Raw genomic sequence first — 16,536 nt, 5'->3', positions numbered from 1 at the left:
AGTATAGTATATGATAGTATACCATAGATAGGATAGTATGCTTGTAAACTGTTGCGATGCATTTTTTGCACCAGTCAATTGCACACAGGTCGCGCAATGGGATAATTTTTTTTAACATATTTATGAATTCAGACTCTATCAGATCAGGTTGTGAAAAAAAGTGCTTCTGTTAATAAGAATAAATCGCTTCTGGAGCGATTTTGTGCTTCTGACACTTACGTCAAAATTTTGGCCCACGACAGTATTAGAAAACCAAATAAAGCTTGTCATTAGGCGGAGGCCCATTCTCCACCGTCTCATATATTTAGAAATAAGTCATGTGAAAACCTGATCAAAAGTGAAAATAATACAAGTCTATTAACAATTTTTTGCATAGTCTCATTTTGAAGTGTGCCACAAACTGCATCTTTTGACAGCTGTTGAGCATCCAGAAGTTATGTTAAGGTGGAAGTGTGTTGACGCCACAAATGGCCGACTTCGAGCCACCACGTGGTCGACTTCGAATTTTCAATGCATACCACTCATGTTTGTTATGGTGATGACAACATAAGACTTTGTTTTTATAGGTAACGCATTAACTATTTCCGAGTCTTGTGCCAATTAAATTTCGTAGTCGACCACGTGGTGGCTGACGACGGGCTTCTATAACTACAACCTTAACCTTTGTTACAGGTGGTTGAAATCGATCAAATTATAGTTTTTTGTTGATGCATTCGATGCTGTTCTGCAAAACGTATTGAAGACAAATTGAAAGTTATTGTAAAGATTATTACCAGCGCTTTTGCATAGATTTTTCAAAATTCGCAGAGTCCACTATTGAAACTGCTCAGCTCTACATTCGATTCTATCCTTGGCCAGTGTTAATCAATGGAGCCATTGTATTCGAAAACACTCTTGTTTCTATTGGACTTCTTTCTGAAGAAGCTCCCGGAGCGAGAAATTAGCGAGAACAGTCTGTACCGATCGAAATTCCGTGGAAAATTTCTAGGTTATCCCGTAATCGCGACGTTTCAAACGGGCGGGTATTGAATTAGGATCCTTTGATTTTAAGCTCTAGGCCAAATTCCAAGAAAAGGAAGCCGACTTATTCGTCTGAAGCAACGCAAATGCTGCGAGTGAAGTGTACAAACAATAATGATAATACCCTACTGATTCTTCGAATTCCTCTGAGTGCTCTGATTGATTAACAAACGAAATAATGCAAACCCCGTGCCTCATTGATCTCAAAAATAGTTATAGTTCATTCAGAAAGGTTCAACCGTTTATTGTTGAAAAGAATCAATTGCGCAAGCCAATGTTTTTCAATTAACTGCCATTGGATCCGAACTACAAGAAAATAACTATGAGAAAAGTAAAGACGAACGATAGAACCGGCGACGTAGAGGAGGAGTTTTCACTATCTCATGGTAGGCATTACTCGCGCCCGGCTGTCCAACGTATTTAAATCGAGATCGGCGAGGAAGATACGTCTGAACATCCAAAGGCGCAGAAGGAGTTCCTGCAGGGTACATTCGGAAAGTTACTGGACGGATCGAAGAACCAATTGGTGTGGACCTGAACGAGCAGTTGAGGCACATCCACGACGCGGTTAGTGAACCAGCGTGAGAATGATAGGCATGACAGTGGATGGTTCGAGCCTGAGTGACTAGAGATGACGGAACAAAAGAACAGGGCCTACACTAACATGTTAGTAGCAACAAATCGTGTGACTCGTCAGATGAGAGAGATATATCGGGAGGCTAGAGCAGCGAAAAAAGGGTTCCATCAGCGTAACGAACATAAACACTACGATCACACTGCATCTCGAAACAGGAAGCTGCCAGTTCAATGGATTTCCGGATAACCTGACGCGATTGATCAAGGCCACCCATAGCGCAAGTGATGTAATACGTGCGGACAAACACATTCCTCACATTGAAATCGTAAGCGTCCTTGATCGAAGCAAAGCATTGGTGCTACATTCCGTTAGCGGAACTCGACCTTCTCTTGTATTGTACACAGACTTCGCAGCCAATTGTTAAGTGTACAGGACAATTGCGGGGCTAGCGCTACGATCCTATTGACACTAACAGTTTCTCCCGAACCGGGAATCGAACACACGACAACAAGCTTGTTGAGCCAGCATCGTACCTCGGGACCAGCTGGGAGATCTCGATCAGGAATCCTGAAACAAAAAAAAAAATATCCTCAAGACTGCCCTGTTCTTGAATGTAATGCGAATCCGTCGGATTCGAAACTTTTCTCTTAGAATGATTCTCAGAATTGGAAATGCCCGAACGAACACACTAGTATAGATTATCCAGGGGTTCCCACATTGGAATCGTGGGCGTCCTCGATAAGGAATCCTCAAGACTGCCCAGTCTATGGGACTTGGATTCTTGAATGAGAATCGTTTTATAAGAATCTTTCGGATACGAAACCTTTCACTTTAACCTCACTTTAAAATTCTTGTAACCTGGTAGCTATGACAGTTTCATACTGGTAACGTTGGCAATCAGTGGTATCCCGAAAAAACTCTTTCTCTCCCGGAAATGCGGTTTTTCGGGGATGAGAAATTTTTTAAACAGAATTTTACAATCATTGTTTCAAGGTTCATAAAATTACTTCCAGGCAATTTGTTCAATTTTGGGTATTTCGGTGATATGCCCTCGAAATGGTTCTTCCGAAATAGATTCCACTGGGGTTTCTAGTTCACTGGGGCCCTAAAAACAAAAAATTAAAACAAGGTCAAATGCCATCCAGAATGAAAATTTTCAGAACCAGGATGACACCCAGAGACTGTAAAACGACCACAGACGCCATTCCGGATTAAAAAAATGCGACTTCCCGTTTTAAGAAAACAACCTAAAACGGCCGAATACCTCTTAACATGATATTTCCGGGATCGGGATGATTCGCTGACCGCTGACTTGAGTAGATAAGTTACTGAGTAATTTGGTGCTAAAACTATCGAAATCGAGAGGAAATTACAAAAGTTATAAGTATTTTAAAAGTAAGGTTAAAGTGAAAGGTTTCGTATCCGAAAAATTCTCAATAGACGGTTCTTATCCGAGCATTCTAGTCCCATAAACTGGGCAGTCTTGACGATTCCTTTTTCAGGTTTTCTTAACGAGGACGCCCACGATTCTAATGTGGGAAGGCATTTCTGAGGATCCTTTTAATGTATAGTTTTCTAATCCGATGGATTCGCATTACATGATGGTACTTATTCAAGAATCCTGCTCCCATAGACAGGGAAGTCTTGAAGATTCTTTTTTTGAGGATTCCTTATCAGGGAAGGAATCCTAGGGAATCTTTGCAATGAGGAATCCTAGGGAATCTTATGTGTTCATCCGGAATCATACATATACACTAAGGTCGCTTTTTACGCGGATTCCGGAATTTACGCGGTTTTTTTTACGCGGCACGTATCCCCCGCGTAAAAAGCGACTTTAATGTACATATGAATTTATTCTAACCGGGACGTCAGTCATGTCGAATAGTCTGTCATGTCGAATAGTCTGTTAATTAATTGTTAGTGTTAATTATTAAAATTTAAAATTCGATTCGCATGTTCAGAGAAGTATCGTTTGCATTCTAAAAAGTTGAAGCAACTTTGGCTCGATGCGATTCGAATAGATTCTGTCCGTATCCCAGAAATGATTCCACTCGCTGTTCGGTGCCGAGTTATAGGTATCCTGAGAGTTCTCACTCAGGACCAGGGTTGATATTTGTTGACACTCTTGAGTGAAAGTGAAAAAAAGCATCCATAAACGTTATTTTTTTACAATCCTTTCAGAGTTCTCCCTTCCCGCTTTTTGCATGGAAGTGAACTGTCAAAACACCTCATTATATTTCATGCGATGAAAGCAAGACAACAAAATCAGTTTATCAGTTAACGAAGATTGTCAAGGCATCGGTCAGTGTGAGTGAAAAAGTGTTCCGGTGAGGTTCATTTTGGTTGAGAAGACTGTTTTTCTTTTTCGCTTTGAAGTGAAGATCATTTGGTTGGATTTGTCGTCAAATTTTATTCCGTAACCTTGAACGATGCACGCGATCTATTTCATCTGAGTATAACAGCACGTTATTAGGACGAAAATCTAGTGTATATGAAAGAGTGCTGCGATCATTGGAAGTAAAATTGAAAATGATTGGCTGTAATTTTCGAAGAATTTTGCTGGGGAAAATGACTCCTAGCTAGGGAAGACACTCTTCGACCGAATCGAGTGCGACGATGCACGAAGTTGACGCTGTACAAAACGCTGATAGGGCCGGAAATCCTCTACGGAATCGAGACAACAACGCTTCTCACGGAAGACATGAATGCCCTTGGAGTTCTCGAATGAGAGGAGCTGCGTACTATCTACGGTGAAGTACCGGCGAACGACGGAGAATTGCGAAGGCGTATGATACGTTAGTTGCACGCGCTGCTTGGAGAGAACCCGATTGCACACCTGGCTGAAATCGATAGGCTACGAATCGCTCCGCTCCAGCAACTCTACCGGCACAAAAAATAGAGAGCCGGAGCGTGCACGATGGCTCGACCAGGTCTAAGGAGATTTGCGGGGGGTGATGAGACTTCTGGGAAACTGGCGAAATATAGCTCAGAACTGAGGCACAAGGCGACAACTTCTTGACCACAAGCTACCACGGCTCCCATCCAATTGGTAAGGTAAGTAACACGGTGTCAGTTCCTGCCAAGTGTAATAGCAGAGAGAGAAACTCGATTACCGATAGGTCACAGGTGGCGTTGGAACGTTGGAAACAACACTTTAAAGAGGTGTTGAACGATGACGAATTCAGGAGAGTCGTCGAGAGGAACAGGAGACATACTGTGGATCCGCCAAACTTGAACGAGTTGGAAGAAGTTTGCAACGATCTGAAGAAATACAAAGCCGCTTGGAAAGATGGTTGACCGGCCGAACGGCTGTATAACGTAACTTGCCAGATTATTCTGAGAGTATGGTTTAAGAAACTTGGAAGGACCCATTTGCCCTGTAACGGTTCACAATGAGCTATAATGTTTAAAACAAGGTATTTGAAAATTACTCTACTGTCTATATAATGTTTCTACCCGCGGAAAATAGTATGTTTTCTAGCCAAATAAGTGCGCAAAGTTTCATTTAACTCAAAAAAGTTTGATTCAATTATTGCGTATTTTCATGTCATTCTGACTGGAAACGCTTGTTGATGTTGCGAAAGTCAAGGTGCTCAACCCTAAATTGAAAGATGATGCCAGTATTTCAGTGTTCTACCAACTTTCTGAAAAAAAGGTTGGTTGCCCAAACGTGATTTAGGCGACATCCATAAGTTACTCAACGCAAAAACCCAATTTTTGAACCCCCCCCCATGTGTAAACGAAACGTAACGCCAACACCTATCCCCCCATAAAAATTACGTAACGCTGTAAAAGAATTCGCCTGATAAAAATGCTCGTTTTTAGGGAGAGAGTCCAGAGTATTTGTGTTACGTAACGCTGATCTTACCTCCCCCCCTTCCCCATGTAACAAATCGTAACGCTCAAGGATACCCCCTCCCCCGCCTCATGTAAAAATGACTTTTTTAAGCTAAAAAAAATTCAAAAAAGGACATTAGTTTGCAAAACAAATATTGTTTTTGTTCAGCAGCACTTCTTTAGTATAATATCTGAGTCACGAACCGAAATTTTACATACGAAACAGGGCGGAACTCTAATTTAATATTTACCCCGGAAGACAACTCTGATTCGGTGTTGAGTTTCAAGGTTATAAACAGTTACTACTGAGTACTTAGTACGTTTAAAGATAAACATTGTCTATGACCTAACACATTGCGTGACCCTACGAATTATTTTGCGCGCCGTACGTGTCCATCTGTTATCATATTTTCCCACTTTACATAATGGCAGCAGTGTAAAATTTTAACAATCTGCAGACTACCCACTCATGTTGCAGCTTTAAATGAAACGGAAGTTTAATAATGTAGATCCAGACAAACTGTCTGACAGAAATGTTGAACGCGCACGCTAAGCTGGACCGCCGTCGTCCGTCCAACCGACGACGCCGTGACCCGGACTAGTGCAGATGTAGACACTCGTATCCGTACCCAGTGATTATCGGCTCAACCAACCATGTTGGAAATTTCTTTACAAGGAAAGACCCTCCGTACCAGTAGCTGGACACGCGAGTGCCGCGCAATTCGCCACTGCAACTGCAATTGCGATGAACACTTAAACTCGCTATGACGGCGATGATCTTCGCTGCAACATCGCCAAGGGGAACCACTTTCATCAGAATTATGATTAGATAATTGGTCAATAACAATTAACCGCTAATTATTCACAACTCGCGAGTTTCAATTCCGTTTGTGAGTGAGAAGAGACAGAACGGGGACTCGCTTATGTGGGTAGAAATAATATACAACAGCGAGCGTTCGACTTATCGCTCGTCGTGAATATTAAATGTTCCGCTTCGGTGGAAAACGGGCTGACTGACTGATCCCAAGTGGCTTTCGTCAGTCCGTCCGACTTGGTACAAATACGCGTGGACCGCTTGAGCGCGAGTCAATTTTGAACGATCAGCTGCAAGTTGTTTTTGTTAATGAACGCCCGCATGATGGACAGTAGAGATGGTCGGGTATGAGAAATTTGTTACCCTTACCCGACCCGTACCCGTCTAATCGAAAATTTTCAAACCCGTACCCGACCCGAACCCGATGTCTGGTTTGTTCAAAATACCCGTACCCGACCCGAACCCGAAAAATATCTATTCCAACTACCCGTACCCGACCCGTACTCGAATGAAAAAAAAACCGACATTGCTTGAACCCGACCCGTCCTGGAAAAATACCTGGGTACCTCGCACGTTATACGCACTGATTGTCATATGTGGTTTCTCGAGATGTTGGCCGAAGTTAGACAAGAACCGAGTGTGAATGTGAACGAATGTTAATGAACCCAGAGTTACAGCGGATGGTCCACTATACGGAAGGGGTCCACTATTAAAAGTGCATGTCTGGTAGAGTTAAAAAAACGACGAGTTTTATGTGAACATCGCAGCAAACTGAAATCTAAATATTATAATAAGGTCAAAGTTAACATTGTTTATAACTTGAAAAATTTGCATTTGCATTTGCCGAAAACCTTTAATTTTTGAGTACAGATTCGATGTCATCGATTCAATCTAAAAATCGGTACAACACAAATATTCCTGTACATGCGGCATCCTGTTCACAGTGCAAACCAAGACTATACTATCGCTGTCATATCTCATATACATATTTGCTTCGTACCAAACATCTCAATGCACAGTGGGGAATCGGTGGCCACCCTCCTTAAATTTTTTTTTTACGTCAGCTGTTTCATAATATTTTCCATTGTTGCTATAACATTCAAGGGCTTTAATCCAGAATTTGGGTGCAATATCATGAGATCTGATTTTTTTAAGACTTTTCGAAGTTTGGTATACTAACGTTTTTTGATATATGTTTAAAAAAAAAAATCATCACTTAAAACGCTCCGCAGCTTCAATGATAGCTTGGATTTTTTTGGCGCCAAAGAAAAAGTTGATTTGTAGTCAGTGTGTATTACCAATTTTGTTTTAATTTAAAAAAACCTTTTTTTTCGCAAAATTTGGTTGATTTGAGGGGTTGTGCCAAAGCTATGTAATTTGTTTCAGTGAGGAGGACGCCCTGTGGCGTTGCTTGTGGTTGAAGATTTAATTCTATTTAATAAAAAAGTAAGGTGAAAAATGCCAAAATCAATAAAAATTAGGTCACGTGCTTTATGGACGGCCTCAACTAAAAAATGGAATGGAGATTGGTGTTCAGCACCCCAAAATTAAGTCAATACCATATTTTTGTCGCATTTATCCACACTTTTTTTGCTTAGCCAGCCTTTGTATTAATTTGCCTTACTGCACAATGCTCCGCGGTTTCCCTGACAGATATGAAAAAAGCCCGGCAAAAATTCCATGTAACTCAAAACGGTTGCAGGAAGAACTATTCATTTTCACATTAGAAAAAGATAACACGATGTCATTCCCTTGGTTGCAAAGACTGCCGACAAGTGTTAGAATAGGTATTGGCCGATCTCTCGTTGAGTGTGAATGGGCAATTTCTTCTCCGATTTTTCCGATTATCGACACTAAGAAAACACCTAGCTTTGAAATGATAAAAGTTAAATTCTCATAATGCACGAAATTCGAATTACCCGTACCCGACCAATTGAGAATTTTTTAAACCCGTACCCGACCCGAACCCGAAGCCTTGGTTTTTAAATTACCCGTACCCGACCCGAACCCGTAAAATATTTTCTGGCGTTACCCGAAACCCGATCCGAACCCGTCGGGTACGGGTCGGGTACGGGTTTCGGGTAAAAATACCCGTACCCGACCATCTCTAATGGACAGCCGGTTTCCTCCAGCGGCGATACCGTGGTGAACTATATGGTCGTGTCATGGCGAATAAAAATAAATGGTTTAGTTCACCTAAACAAGCGAATATGTACGTTCCTCATAAGGCGTTCATCGCGTTTCTTTGTTTTGTTGATTCTAATAAAATTCAAGAGCTATACACCTCTATTTTAGAGTGGTACTAGATCAAAAATAACATATTATATTTATATATAACACTTTAAAACTTTTCTATCAGAAAACTATGATTTTTTACGACTACTCACTACTATTAGAATCGATTAGACCACTGGCGACTAACTGTTCAAAACGCATTTTTATATTTGTGTTTGTAACTTTTAAATATAATCATTCTTCGATCAATGAGGCAAAACATAAAAAAACTCAAAATGAAAACATTTACTCAAGATAGTTTGATAATATAAATCTCATCATTTTCCAATAGCTTGTTAAAATAACTGGATCATAAATAAACTTGAACAAAACATTGACACGATATATAAATGAAGCAAACGATAACTCAGGTCAATTATAACAAGCGGTTCACTGGCAATCGCGGTACTTTACAACATCAACACGATCTTTATCGTGGCCCAAATTGGGAGTTGCAATGTTCGGGCCGTAATGGATCAAATCGGAGCACTAGTGAGCCTGAGATGCTGGTGTTGATATACTTTACCGCGGGCTGTTCCCTTTCACATTACAAAATGGATAAAATTGTTTCGGTAAGGCTATTGATCAAAGCGATCGGCATTTGTTACTCTAAATTGAAACGTTTATGCTGAAATAGAGTGTTTCATATTGACACAGATGCTTTGATGAATCTTCAGTTTTTTGCCATTTATATTGTCTTATCATTCGAACTATGGATGATTTTATTGGGTCATTGGGTATAACATTTTACAACACGTTGTTCTATGAATCAGTTCCGTTTAAGCAACCATAAACTGAGTCATTTTTTGATAAAAAAAATGCATAAAATCTGTCGATTTGTTTCACTGGGATCTTAGTCACTCAGCAAAATGTTCTACAAAATAACGCGTCAGTTAAATTTCAATTACGCATTCTGTTGATACATGAATTTGTTGTCGATAGTGACTTTCGACTATTTGTAGCTTCACAAGTGTTACTGCTACAAATGTATAATTACCGCTATGAACACTGCAGAAACTTTAGTGTGAAATGAACGTAAAAGAGGAACTTTAAAGATTTTTTCGCCTTCAAAAAATATTAAGCTTTAATTATACTGGTTTCGACCTGTTTCCCATCAGGCTTATGCAACAACGATTCTTTTCTCACCATTCTCCTATGATTGTTAATATTCATAGTGAACTAAGAATGGAACCGATGCGAATAAAAGGGTATGTCAACCAAAAAGCTGGCCAACGTTCATAGGCTAAACCTGCGATGACCATGACTTGTATGCCTTTTGTCATTCAACATTTTTGGTTACTCTTAGCATCATATGTCGGTCATACCGAAGGCAGCTGCGTTGCTCGGAAACAAGTCTAGTCTGGCAGAACCTTGGAATGATTCACAGTAAGTTGTGTATTTTTTCGGTACTTTAAACAGTTCTCAGTTATTGCTCTGTACAAGAGTACCTACTTATAAAAAAGTAGCTGTACAATCTCTATAATTTGAGCCCAATCAAATCGTAAAAGAAGTAATTCAATTTTGACTTTTTGTGATAATAAATATAGTTATGAATAAGAAAATGATTATTTTGATTGGTAGTTATCATCTCGCACAATTGTGCTATTTTTTAATAACACTCAATTGATCGGATCGTTTATTATGTACAACTTCATCATTTGGTGGTTATTGTACCATTAAGGTGGGGTCACAAAGCCATTGTGAGTTCCAGTCTATGTTTAGGGAAAAAAATCTTTATTATGTTACCTGTGATTGTTGGAGAGCCGCCTTTGATGGAGCACCACCACTACAGATGAATGTTTTCTAAGTGGATGGCAGCAGCCAACAGTGAAGGAAGATATCCCGAACTAACTACACGCATCGAAAGCGCATATCACCTCCTTCTGCCGTCTATCCCGACGGAGTAGGCAGACAGGCGTGTTTGTTGTTACACAATAATACTACGCTCACTGCACTCTCACCTTCTACCTTCTCTTGCTCACATTCTCTGACCACACGAAAGCTTCCTCGCTCAGAAAGCTCACTCACTTCACTGTCACTGAGAGTCAGGACTGCTCAGTTATCACTAGCTTTGTGGATGCTTTCACAACGTAGTAACCTAAAGGGAGGGAAATGCTGAAATTGACAGTTGCATGCGACCTAAAACGGTACTGCGGTGATGCTGGGGGCTACTACTCGCGGGGATACTCTCATCGAATGCTGTTTCACTGTGAGCTCTCGTCCGTTTGTATAGTATGAGCCACACCACGCACAGAAACCAACTCACCGATGTCAAACATACGAGAACACCAGGCAAAAAATACAATAAATCGATACAGCTGAAAATTCACCTTTGAACTAAAGCTGTTCAGACAACGATTAGGCCATTTAGGTCCTCTTCAGACTTCAGCTGACGTACAGAATTCACTAATGAATTGAAAACTTTAAAAATCAATTTTCCAGAACAAATCCCGTAGAAAAAAGTTTAGGCTACTACGTCGAATTCTTGTCGTGTCATCGACGTTCCACCGGAAAAAGCGCATCAAACGACCAATCGACGGTGATGAAAATCGATCCTTATGCCACCAAGTACATAGAAAAACATTTACAATCCTTCAGGCAAACCCAATGCCTTTTTTACCAGTCAAAATTTAATTTTTTACTACGTGCAACGGAGAAATGAATTAGACGGGATTTTAATCAATTCCTGGACGTGTCTCACACTTTGATGGTGCCAGCAGGTCAGGAGAACAATCTACACACAACCGAACACGGGTCTGCGTCTACGTACTGCGAATTTTCCTAGACCACATCTCTTCCAGACGATGAATCGATGAAGACTGGCGTATCTTTCCGTCTGCTCGGGGGAGGCTGCTCTGCTGCTGCGGCTGCATCTCAGTCTCTTATATTCATATGCTGCTATTGCTGTTGCTGTCTGGCTGCCTCGCTGGTCATCGCCAGACGCAACACGGATATATGTGGGCAAATCGTCTATCTGAACTGGTGGTGAACTGAGCCAGTGGGGGTCTATCTCACACGTCTGACCCCGAGAAAAAGAGAACCATTCGCTCTCACCGTGTGCTTTTTTGCACATTTCGATAGCACAGTTTGCCGCAAGCTTTCACGACCGAGCTTTTCAGAACCGGTTGGGGTGGTAAACGAACAGAAAAAAAGCATGCGTAGTAAGCGCATACTAAGGGTAGCAGTTTTGTTTCAATCTTGATTCGTTTATGGTTACCTGATATCTACACACATTTACACTGTTCACTACTGTAGGAAATGAGTACTTAGAAAAAATAAATTAACTAAATTAGCCTAAAATTTTCTGAAATTTTACAGTAAACTATAAATTCAACTTTTAGTAAACCAATATCATAACAATGATTCATTCTGTGCCGAACACGCATCAGTATCGGAAGTGTTTGGTGATCGCTCCGATAGAATAGAATATAATACAAAAGACGTGTGAGCAAGTGCTGGCATTGTTTGCCTGGTCGAGTGAAATTAATCCGCGTTCAAGGTCGCCCGCCTTTGTGCAACTGTTTCGCATCGTGGCTGCCAGGTGGTGCGTAGGTCGATTTGGCTGCTGACTGATTTGTGCTACAGCAGTGGACGAGAATTTCAACACAAAAGAGGAAAAAGAAGAAGCCAACAGTTGACAGTTGAGTTGTGTCGCTGTGTAGAGTGATCTCACACCCGGCTCACTGCTGGCGGCTGTTTGGAGCTGCTGTATTGGTGCTGCTGGCTGTAACGGCTGCAGCTTCGAAAGATCGGACAACCACTGCTGGAAGGAAGAAGTAAAGAGGTACGTGTTCTTGTCGGCGCTAGTGCGCTAGACTTAGCGCGATGGTTGTAGATCCCTCGCCTCCCGCGCCACCATCTCCGAACCCCTCTGACCCTGACCCCTCTGTTACCCCCTCCCCTGTTCATTCTTCAGTCCCACCTCGCCCCAGGCTCTACCCGGACGGATCTTAGAGCAGCCGTTAAATATTCTGCAGATTTCGAAAGACCTGATGAAAGGGTACAAGGCTGTAACCGAAATATCCAAGGTCAGACCAACAAGCTCCGTATCGTGGGCAGTAACCTGGAACAGGCCAACGCTATAGCTTGCTCTGAGCTCTTCACACGCGAGTATCGCATGTATAAACCCGCACGAGACGTGGAGATCAACGGTGTCATAACCGATTCGAGTCTGTCGGTCGAGTGTATTTTGCAAAGTGGCTTCGTTTGCTTCAAAAATTCTTTGTGCACCGATGTAAAAATAAAGATTTTGGACTGCAAGCAATTGCGGTCTGTATCTCTCGCCGGCGGCACAAAGGTGTACACTCCGTCAGACTCGTTTCGAGTTACGTTCGCCGGGTCTGCATTGCCTAGCCACGTCTCGATCCACCGGGTTCGTCTCCCTGTGCGGCTCTATGTGCCCCGCGTCATGAACTGCCTGAATTGTAAGCAGTTAGGTCACACCGCCACCTACTGCTGCAATAAGGCACGTTGTGGCAAGTGTGGGGAGAATCATGCGGATGATTCCTGCAGTAAAAAAGCTGAAAAATGCATTCACTGTGGGGAAAATCAGCATGAGCTCTCGACATGTGCGGTGTATATGCAGCGCAGGGATAAATTAAAACGGTCTCTTAAAGAGCGTTCAAAGCGTTCTTACGCTGATATGCTAAAGAAAACCGTTACCACCTCTCCCAAAACAGCAAACCCCTTTGATCTGTTGTCCTCTGATGAAACCGATTCTGACGATTCACCAGCGGGAACATCTTATGCCAATCCTGGGGAGTCTAGGAAGAGGAAAAATATTTCCTCTCCTAAGCTACCCCGAAAAGGTCCTAAGATTTCCCAAAGTGGAATGAAAGGTACAAACAAACCAAACAGTGCTGCGGAAAAACCGAAGCAAACTCCTCCTGGGTTTGCAAATTTAAAGTCCCAGAACGAGTTTCCAGCACTGCCAGGAACATCTAAAACCCCAGTTGGACTAGTGAAATTTTCTGACATTGTGGACTGGATTTTTTAAACTTTCAATACAGGTAACTTTTGTTTTATATTAATGGTTTCAAACAAAAAAATATTAGGGATTAAATTTTTGGCCTACCTCGAGTATTCCATTCTATTACAAACTTACTTACTTTGTTGGCTAATGGACCATTCACCGGTCTAGGGCCGAACGAATTAAAGATTTCCAGCTTCTTTTGTCTTGGGCAGCCGTTCTCCAGTCTCCTCGTACACCAGCAGCATCTTCTTCTACCGTGCACATCCACCGCGTGCGAGGACTACCATGGAGTCGACGGCCTCTTCCTGGTTCTCTACTGAAGATAGTTTTGGCGGCTCTCTCGTCAGGCATTCTGGCCACATGTCCAGCCCACTGAAGCCTGCCCCGCTGTATTACCTTCACTATATCAGCATGTTTGTATACCTGGTACAACTCGTAGTTCATGCGTTTGCGCCACACTCCATCTTCTAGTTTACCGCCAAGTATCGATCGCAGAACTTTACGCTCAAAAACTCTCGTCTCGAGCACTCGTCGATCAGCTTCCTTCAGCATCCATGCTTCATGTCCGTAAAGGGCCACCGGGAGTATCAGCGTCCTATACAGCGCTAGTTCTGTGCGAGTTTGCAAACTGGTTACGTAGTCCGTAGAAGGCCCTGTTCGCAGCTGCAACTTGTCGTTTTACTTCACGGCTCATATCGTTGTCACATGTCACAAGCGTACCAAGATAAACGAACTCGTCAACCACTTCAAATCGTTCCCCATCTATTTCCACCTCAGCACCAACACCACGGGGACTCGCACGCTCTCTGCCAGCTACCATGTACTTCGTTTTGGCAGAGTTAATGACAAGTCCCAATCTCGCTGCTTCCCTCTTAAAAGGTACGAAGGCGTCCTCCACGGCCTTACGGTTGATACCGATGATATCGATGTCGTCCGCAAAACCAAGAACCATGTGAGATTTCGTGATGATCGTACCGTTTCTTTCCACGTTTGCACTTCGTACTGCACCTTCAAGAGCGATGTTGAACAGTAAGTTGGAGAGCGCATCCCCCTGCTTCAGTCCATCCAACGTTACGAACGCGGTTGATGTCTCGCTAGCTATCCGCACGCACGATTTCGATCCCTCCAGCGTCATACGACTCAGCTTAATTAGCTTCGTAGGGAAACCGTGTTCCAGCATGATCTGCCACAGCTCGTTTCTTTTCACTGAGTCGTATGCCGCCCTGAAATCCACTAACAGATAATACGTCGGTAAGTTGTACTCCCGGAACGTCGTAGAACGCCCTTGTCGAAAACCAGCCTGGTATTCGCCAACAAAGGATTCCGTTAACGGTCTCAATCTGACGAACAGGATACGGGAGAGCACTTTATATGCGGAGTTTAGCAACGTTATGCCTCGATAGTTGCCACAATCCAATCAATGACCCTCCTTTTATATAGGACATATGAGGCCTTCCAACCAGTCGTTCGGCATTTGTTCATCCGCCCAGATCCTTAGTATTGTCTGGTGGATCGCATAGTACAGCCCCTCGCTTCCCGCTTTTAGAAGTTCGGCCGGGATACCGTCCTTCCCAGCGGCTTTTCCGTTTTTCAGCTCACTAATCGCCTTTTTCACCTCCTTCTGTGTTGGTGGCTCCACAGCTTGTTCGTCACTCATAATCGTCATCCTGTTCCTGCTCTGCTCATCCGTTCAATAGCGCCTGAAAATGCTCCTTCCACCTGGCTGCAACCGTCGGTTTATCAGTAAGCAGGTTGTCGTCCTTGTCATTACACATGACCGACACAGGGAAATTCCTGCTTCTGACTCTGTTGACAAATCTATAGAAACTCCGCACGTCGGTCGTTTTGAGCATAGCTGTCCTCTGCGCTGGCGAGCACCTGCTCCTCGTACTCGCGCTTCTTCCGACGTAGGGTTCTATTTTCGACAGCTCTTGCCCCCTCGTATCTCTCTCTGTTCTGACGCGTAGCCGCAGTGAGCACGGTTCTTCTTAGGGGCCATCCACATACCACGTGGACAGATTTTTAACGATTTTGGCCCCCCCCCCCTCGCCCACCGTGGACAACTGCCCATATAAATTCTAAAGAAATTGTATGGACCGTGGACATTAGCCAACGCCGCTCCCCCCCCCCCCCAAAGCTGTCCACGTGGTATGTGGATGGCCCCTTACCTGTTGCTCTCTGGCACTCGGCATCGAACCAGCCATTAGGCTGTCTTCCACGCGTCGTACCTATCAGCTCTCTCGCAGTCGTTTCGATGGCGCCGTGGATGCTGCTCCACAGCCCATTTATATCTTCCACTCCTTCCTCCTGCTATTCTGCGATCCATTGATCTAGCTCTCTGGCGTATTCTGCTGCCACGCCATCAGCTTTCAACCGCTGAATGTTGAAACGCGTCGTCCTCTCTGTGCGAGATTTCAGCACGTTCGACAACCGCGCGCGGATCTTACAAACGACGAGATAATGGTCAGAGTCAATGTTTGGTCCCCGAAAAGACCTAACATCAGTAACATCCGAAAAGTGCCAACCGTCAATCAGTACGTGATCGAATTGGGAGCAGGCTTCTCCATTTGAATGCCTCCAGGTGTGTTTCCGAATATTTAAACGTGGAAAATAGGAGCTACATATGGCCATTCCTCTGGCCGCGGCAAAGTTTATCAGCCTCAGGCCGTTTTCATTGGTTGACAGTGGAGGCTATGCCTTCCAATGACCGGACGGAAGAATTCCTCCCTCCCAACCTGTGCGTTTGCGTCTCCGATGACGACTTTTACGTCGTGTTTTGGGCACTCGTCATAGATTCGCTCAACCTTGTCATAGAACTCATCTTTGACTTCATCGGATCTGTCGTTTGTCGGTGCGTAGGTGTTGATTAAATTGTAGTTGAAGAATTTGCCCTTAATCCTCAACACGCATATACGGTCATCTACGGGCCTCCACCGGATGACTATTGTTTTCTGATTTCCCAGCACTACGAAACCGACGCCCCGTTCTGCTGCTTTGCCGCCACTGTAGTAGATGTAGTACTTGAAAGAAGTGCGTGCAATA

The 16,536-nt window shown here is 43.2% G+C and overlaps 1 protein-coding gene across 1 annotated transcript in view; it reads right to left on the bottom strand.

The window, feature by feature from the left end:
* Nucleotides 1–11,375, bottom strand: part of LOC129726121 (uncharacterized) — a 104,818-nt gene extending 93,443 nt beyond the window's left edge. The window contains exons 1-2 of the mRNA XM_055682770.1: nucleotides 11,224–11,375; nucleotides 10,269–10,620 (exon numbers count right to left, since the gene is read on the bottom strand). The gene's annotated coding sequence lies outside the window, so the exon portion shown is untranslated. The remainder of the gene's footprint in view (nucleotides 1–10,268; nucleotides 10,621–11,223) is intronic.
* Nucleotides 11,376–16,536: the final 5,161 nt, after the last annotated feature.

The sequence above is a fragment of the Wyeomyia smithii genome, chromosome 2, assembly GCF_029784165.1.
Source record: "Wyeomyia smithii strain HCP4-BCI-WySm-NY-G18 chromosome 2, ASM2978416v1, whole genome shotgun sequence".
Lineage (NCBI taxonomy): Eukaryota > Metazoa > Arthropoda > Insecta > Diptera > Culicidae > Wyeomyia > Wyeomyia smithii.
This window is presented reverse-complemented; position numbering and strand designations above follow the sequence as displayed.